An 8398-nucleotide genomic window follows, 5' to 3' on the forward strand; every position below is an offset into this window, starting at 1 on the left:
AACTGGAATATTCTATTCAGTGAGAATTTACACTTCTTTGAGGTTAGTTATGAAGAGTCCCAAATATCTTTTTTTCATTACTAATTTCCATTGTTTAGTAATTATACTTAAGTATAAATTAATTTGAGATACACCCTGCTTCAAGAACCAACAGATTTTCTTGGCAGGTTTTGATCTAATTTTGTGTCCATCATTTCTGCACCACAAGATTGAAATATGATCAAATGTTTGTCTTAAGTTTTTCCACCCTCCAATTCTTTCTCATACAATTGGAGTCATTTTTATTAGTGAGAAGGTAGTGTATGCTCCAGAAAATGAAAGCTATTTTCACCACAAAACAAACAAATGAATAGATAAACAACCCTTGCAGAAAATGATATATGTATTTATTTATTACATTTAGGATGCCTCCAGGATGAATGTATGTGATTAGCAGCAAAATATGAAATCTAGTTCTTTGCCCTTTATGAAATCATTTTTGGATTTCCTTTAAAAGTATTCTTTATTCTTTAGTCATGAACTCTGAATGCCGTAGGAAGGAAAAGGTCCTGTTATTCTCTGGACTAAAAGGCCTCTGGGAATTGAGCGATAACTAATGTCAGCTACCCAAAGATGGTCAATTATTATTGAAATGTACTAAGTAATGCATTGAGGACTGAATGAATTAGTGTCTTTTCTACAGAACTTAGTGTATTTTTGAATTGGTTTCATACAGTTTTTGAAGTGGGCTAGCTACCCCTTTTTCAAACTAGAGAACACATTAGTATCTGGTAAATGAGAAGGAAAAAAACACACACAGCATCTCTACGTAGTCATTTATGACACATAAATCTATTAATATTATTGGAAATTAATCATGGCTAACCTGAAAAATAGAAGTTTGCCTAATGGTACTGTAACTTTTTAAGCCCACAGGAATGCTTTTATTTAGAACATTGGTTGTTTGTTCCTTCTTGAGTGCTTGGTCTGATGAGTTAAAAAGGTTTCCAAAGGACTGGGAACAGATCTTAATATCAGCTTCCAAGTCTTTTCTTGACTCTCTTAACAGGGTTGCATACAAAGAATTAGATATCCCTGGATCCCATTCACAGCCTTGCTTTACTTCACCAGCAATTGGGAGGGGATCATATGAGATGCTGTCAACACTAGCATGACCAATATATCATTGTGGGATAGGCTTATGACCTTGGTAAGCTTTTCTTGGCAGCCCAACATTCTGAAACATCTGCCAGATTTCAGGTCTATTGACGGTGCCAAATGTTTTCATTATGTCACCATGGAACTCTGGGTGCTGTTCTTTGTATTAAGCTGCAGAACTCACATTTGGAATTACACAGAGAAAGTTAGAGCTCAAAAGGGCCTAGGAAATTATCTAGTCTGGCCCTCAATTACTGATGAGGAAGCAGAGGTCCATCTGGGTGAAGCAACTTGCTCAAGATCACAACACTAGATAGTGGCAAAGCCAGGACTTAATAATCAAGTCCTTTGGTCTTCAACTTCCTCTTAGTAATGTTTGTTCCATTGTGTAAAAGTCATTCAACTTTGCAGAGTAAATGGAAGCAAAAGAAACGGTGAACAGGTAGAAATAGGCCAATTAATGAGGCATATTTATTCTTTATTATTCTCACTCAGAATATAGTTTTAAAAGCATTTTGTTGTTCTTGTTTTAGTATTTTTTACATTGGTTCATTTAAAGTCCACTCTTTAGGTCTTCTTTTTCTGATTAACTTTTTTGCTTAGGAACAGTTTTCGTACAGTAAAATGCACAGATCTTAAACAAAAAGTCTAAATTTTTAATAAATATATGCATCCATGCATCCATCAACCAATTCAAGATATGGAACGTTTCCATCACCACAGAAAGTTCCCTTGTGCCTCTTTGCAGTGAATCCTCACCCCTTACCCCCACCAGAGGCAACCATTATTCTGATTTCTATCATCATAGATTATTTTTGCTTGTTTCCAAAGTTCACATAAGTGAAATTATAAGTATGTACTCTATTGTGACTGGCCTCTGCTCAACAAACTATTTTGAGATTCTTCAAATTGCAATTGTATCAGTGGTTCCTTTTTATTTCTATATGATATTCTTTTGTATGAATTGTACCATCTTTTGTTTACCCATTCTCCTGCTGATAAACATCTGTGTTGTTTTTAGTTTGGGGTTATTATGAATAAAGCTGCTATGAACATTTTTGTACAAGGCTTTTTGTTGACATATGCATTCATTAAATATACCTAGGAGTGGAATTGCTGAGTCAAAAGGTAGATGATGCTTAGACTTTCTAAGACATTGCTACACAGTTTCCCACAGTGAATGTACTCTTTTACACTTCTACCAATAATATAAGAATATTTCAATTGCTCCACAATTCTTGCTCAAGCACCTTTTCAAATGCTTGCTTATTGGTCACTCATTCATTTATTTTTCTGTCAATATCTGTTTAAGCTTTTCCTCATTTAAAAAAAAATGGGTTTGTCTTCTTATTTTGTGAGTTCTTTTACAAATGTATCTATATCACATATATTCCCCTAATGTCTAGCTTGCCATTTCATATTATTAATGATATTTTTTGATGAGTAGGTTTAACTTTGATAAAATTCAATGTATCTTTCTTTTTGTTTTATGGGTAGTGTTATTTGTGAATTGTCTAATATATTTTTCTGTGCTTCAAGGTCCTGACAATTTCTCTCCTATGTTTTATTTTATAAATTTTATAACTTTAGCTTTTTCATTTAATTCTTGACTGTCTGAATCGAATTGTATATTTTATTGGGCCATTTCTGAGCCCATGACAAGTGAAGAGAACAAAATGAAAAATTTCAGATACAACCTCATGAAAATATAATACATTGTAATATATTTCTTTTCTGATATACTGTATTTGCACCTATGCAGCATGGCCTCTTTTTCTTATATTTCTTTCAAATAATTAAGTACCGATGAGAACGACCTATGATCCTTACAGCTAAGATTTTCTCTTCTGTGTAGCATGTAATGAAAGTCTTAATGCTGGCAGTTCTAGAACTCTGTAGTTTGATAGTAAAGCTCAGGTGGCCTTTCCTCTGGTTATTCATTTCAAACTTATATTTGAATACGAGTATGTTCTTCTACCTCGCCTATAATATCCTAATGCTAGTATTTGTTTTTGATAGCTAGATGTGGTGTTTCTCATTCTGCATTTGCAATTGTGAACTTAACGTATTATCAATTAGGCAAAATTTTCTGCCCTGTATCCAGTAGGGCACAGCAGTGAGAATAGCATTGTACTACTGTACAGTATCATGTCTTCTCCATCTTCTCTCTGATGTCATCTAATACTTTTCATTGACTCTATACAGTGGAAATTGAATTGGATTATTCTCTGTACTTATAATTGAACAACCACATCTATCTCACTTGGATTGCTCTCAAGTCTGTGTATGAAGTCACTATGCCCAGAATAAATTCTTTTCTGAAACCTGTTCTCTAACCACAATAGCTCTTCCATGCTCTAGTCTTCCAAACAGCAAGTGAAAAATCCAATTACTCTTCCCTTCTCACATTCCAGAGCCTCTCAACCGGATGATATTGTGGTATCCAGAACAAATCTTTGTCAACTGATATATGCCTTTAGTCATGCTTTAGGTTTCAGTGAGGTCTTTTAAAAAATATATAGACTGTATTCAACCTTTCTCTTTAATTTCTACTTAGCTCATTATACATTGAAAGTGATTATTTGTTTTTATGCACTACATGTTCAAATGTCAATAAATTAGTAAATATCCTGGGACCTCTCTTCATTCAAGTAATGCATTTTTTCATGCATGCACGATTTTCTTAAAATAAATTTTACATGATGAAAATAATAAACATTCACTATATACAACTTGGAATATAAAAAAAGTTAAAAATAACCCCAACCCTCATCTGGAGACACCCATTGTTACTGTTCGATTACAGTTCCTTTAAATCTTTATTCTGAGGGGATTTGCATTTACCTGAGAAGACTGGGAATAAGGTAAAGTGGGGAACTCCAGATTGAGGAAACAGGATAAGCATATAAGAAGAAAAAACTTACTAAGTAGAACAATGCTTTTTCAAACTAACTTGAAGATTAGAATGTAGTAAATGAAAGCAGTAGATGATACACTGTGTCAAGTTGATTGGGGAAAAAATAAGTAGGGGTTTGGACTACAAACAAGGGACTTGAGCCTTTACGTGACAGGGTTTAGGGAACAGCCACTGGAGGGGTTCAACTGGAAGATGATGAGATAGTCACAGAATGGATTGAAGGTATTCAGAGGTTGGAGTCAACAAAACAAGAAACAGAACAATTGTCATTTCCCAGGAGAGAGGTAATAAGGATTGCTGAAGTCAGAGAATGATGGAGGAAAGATACAAGAGGTATTGCAGAAGATTACTGATGTGAGGAGGGTGGGGGATGATACGAAGGATTTGAATGTGGTGGTTAGGGTAGCAGGAAAGGGAAGTTAAGGAGAAAGAACGTTTAGGAGGAGAGCATTTAGTTTGGAAATGTGCTGGGGACAGTGTGGGCTTGGCACATGTGGCTGAAATTTTAGCTTCTTCACTTACCAGCTGCTTGATATTGAGCACATGATGTAACCTCATCAAGTCTTTCTGAACTCACTTTCCTCATATGTGAAAATGAGGTTATAGTATCTGTCCCAGAGAATTGTTCTGAGGATTATGATTTAGAATATGTAAAAGGACTAGTGCTTTCTGGTTTGAGGTGCAGTGGAATATTACATAGTCCAGCAGACTGTTTTCAATTTATAATTGGCATTTTACAAGAGATCACAGCTGGGGTATAGGCAGTTGAATGAGCTGGGACTGTCCCGTGGCTAAATTATTAATTCTGTTGGGCATCAAATTTTCCTCAGCTTTAATTATGGAGATGAAGTGAAAGTGAACATCTTTGTATTCATAGCAGTTTCCTTCTGTTAATTTAACCCCTCACTTTCCCCAATACTTATTGGGGGGGACCCCAAATGGCAAATATCTTGTCACATTCTTTCATTTTCAGGGGTTTCGTTTCCTGAACACCTAAATTGGATTTCCTTATACATTCTAGAATTGTGTGTAGGCTCAGGCTATACGAACTAAATGAGGAGCTGAAATCTTAAAATGTTCATCTTCCAACTTTTCCCAGCCTGTGGTCTGTCTTTGGATCAGCAATAATTGCCTGGACAGCTATAATAGCTTCATTAATTTTTGTTTGTGTTCTGTGTTCTTTATGCAGTGATGGAAGAAATGTATCTCCTGTGTCAAAATCTAAATGTGCTTGTCTAAACTGAACAACTGCGTCTGATATAAACACTCCTGATGTAAAAGGAAAATTGCATTAAGGATTTCTGCATAATCATCAGGGCAACAAAACTGAAGTTTAGCCAAAACCATTATACCAGCTTCAAAATCAGGAGTATTTACATTTAAATTTATTTTTAAGCAGCATTGTCAACATTTTCTTTGTGTTATCAGGTGCCAAAAATTTGTATTTTTCACTACAGTATCCATATTCACAACGTACAACTAACCCAAAGGGCCAATCAGTTGCGCTTTATTGATGTGTAATCTCAAAATAGTTAACATCGTGGGGATACTTTTCGAAGAACATGTCCAGTCTCTGTTGTATATGTATTTCAAATTACCTCTGTTTTCAATCTTGTGTCTGATATTCTGGTCTTTAAGACAAACAGTAAAATTTCTAGTTTCTGTTTCATCTTTGCAGTTGAATCCATCAGCATTCTGACATATATAAAATGCTTCATGTAGTTTTGTGGCATCTTTATGATAGGCCATGCCAGTGTTCTCTACATTGTTCCACTTTAATAAATGTGCCGCCAAAGCCAGAGCCTGTTGACTTGATTTTTAAAACACTTCGATGGCCTGGGCCAAATCCACTTCTTCTAACGTTCTGTGTCATGTTGTGCTCTGCGAGGAGTGAGTTTTCAGTTGAATAGTAATAATAATAATAATATAGCATATTTATTAAGAAATTTGTATTTCATAAAGCACTTTACTAAGTACTTCATTAATATTATCTCCTTAAGAACCTTATGAAGTTAGTACTATTCTTATCGCCGTGTTAGAGTTGAGAAAACTGAGACTTAGAGGATTTAACACGCTTGCTCCTGGTCACCTACTTAGTAAATAGCAGGACTCAGACTCAAAGTACGCTGCCTGGTTCTAAAGCCCTCTGAACAACCATTTTACTACATTGCTTATCATACAATACACCATATTATAAATACATTAACAGGACATACATTATAAATATACTAATATGTATCATGAATATAAATAGAACAAATATAATACATGTGATGTATATACATCATAAATATACTATATTAACAGAAAAACAAATTGTCCTTCAACCATCTGCAAAAGCTTAAAACCCCCTATAGAGTTCTATTGCTTCTAGCAAATGTGTTCAAGCCCAAAGACTAAGCAACAGCCTAACTTTGAGGACCTTTATAATATTCAGTGTCAATTTCTCAGAGCCCATTTTATTGCTTTATGTTTGAACATTGGTTTAAATCACGTATATACATATACACACACTTTACCATGTATTTTAACCGTAGCTTAGTAAAAGTGATTACATTTTATTTTCAAATTACATATTTTCCAGACTTTTATTAAAGTGTACAATAGTTACCAAAATGTGATATTAAAAAAATAAGTACTTGGTGTTATCTTATCAATACATTTACTTTATCAATTGTTTACTTTCAGACCTTGCAATAAAACTCTGTTCAAAATCTGTCCCTTGGGAACCTTCTAATTGGCTTATTATACACTCCTTAAACATACAGCTTTTATCTATAGGTTTGTTAATCATCTGTTAATATTTTTATTGTTCACAGCCTTAGAAATTTAAACTAGGATGTAACTGCTTTGCAGATGGTCTCACCATTACAGTATCCTCTGCATAGATTACAGTAATTTAGGATCTGTCAGAGAGTTATTGAATGAGCCCTCCTGTTGGAGTATTTATAACCCACCAGGTTAGCTATGTTCCATTTCTGAGACACCAAAGATTATAGAAATTTATTTTTTTATAAGCCTATGATAGTTTGCAGATGTGCTCTGCAATATTTCTTTCCTGAATTAAAAGGCATTTTAACTTAGTTATTTTTAAAGATCAGCTTTAAGATTAGCAATTAGATATCAAAATTATTCTAGAAGTATACTTAAAACATACTTGTATCATCTGTATGTCACAATTTGACTATACTCAGTTTTAAAATCAGCAAACATTGCCCGATAGACTAACCTGATATAGATTAATTTGGTTAAAAATGTTGTATTTACATTTGGCAAATTTCTCTAAAATTATCTCACTGCATAATTCATATGTCTAATATGGATTTCAACAGGTTTTTATTTAAAGCATTTAATATTCTCTAAACTCAAAGAGAAGACTCAAGCCCATTAATGTTTTTCAATGCAATTATTGGGTCTTTTATTTGAACTCTTTTGTTGTATTATTGAAATCAATTGTATCAAGCGTTTCTGCCTTCTCAAGTGATCTTAGGTTTATATAAGTAGATGCTAGCAGATGTACTGAAAACTGCTAATCTTTTCATAAACAACTCTTAGTTTTGTGGGGTGTGTATAATGGTGGTCTGAAAATTTTTAAGTGCGTAAGTGTTAGTTACTTCCCCACCACTCTCAGGTTTAATGAAAGCAAATTTAGGCAAAAATCTGCAACGTATAGACATTTATTAAATTAACAATTATTAATAAGAGACCAAAAATAGTATACACAACCTATTTCATGAACTTGATGAAGTTCCAGCTTTCTATCCTTTTTGGAGCTGTACTTACTCTCTTGCATAAAAGATCACTTGAGGGAGAAACAACATTTCAGAGGAAGAACTCTGCTACCCTGAATGTAAGCACTAGGCCAACAGAAATCCTCCTAAATTAATGGCTCAATACAGGACAATTTAGAGATTAAATAAACCTCAAGCACTATCCCTAAGGGAAAAGAGGACATACTTGGCAAGATTCTTAAATACTGTTAATGAAAGCACAGGAGATTGGCTGTAAAACAGTTTTAGCCAATTCACTTTACTTGAATAGCTTTTGATTTAACTAGTGAAAGTATGTAATTTATCCTCCTAATAAGGAAGCCATTAATTCTACCAATAAAAACACATTTTTGACATATGTTATGCAAATTGACAAAGTTGTATTATCAAGCAAGATGTGATATATGAGAAGTGCATGTAGAAGGACTTCGGGCTATTTAATATGGTAATAACTAAGCATTCTTGGAGTATGGATTCCTGAATAGGGCAAATGACTACCCCTAGGGTTAAAGTTTACATTAATTAGTATATAGTATTTTTGTGTGTGTGTGTGTATGTACACACACACACACAC

General features: G+C 34.0%; 1 pseudogene; it reads right to left on the bottom strand.

Annotated features, from left to right (window-relative positions):
- Positions 1–5132: 5132 nt before the first annotated feature.
- Positions 5133–5809, bottom strand: LOC148758473 (tRNA-splicing ligase complex subunit RTRAF pseudogene; annotated as a pseudogene).
- Positions 5810–8398: the final 2589 nt, after the last annotated feature.

This window comes from Rhinolophus sinicus, chromosome 3 (genome assembly GCF_057876585.1).
Source record: "Rhinolophus sinicus isolate RSI-liver-muscle chromosome 3, RSI-T2T, whole genome shotgun sequence".
Classification (NCBI taxonomy): Eukaryota; Metazoa; Chordata; class Mammalia; order Chiroptera; family Rhinolophidae; genus Rhinolophus; species Rhinolophus sinicus.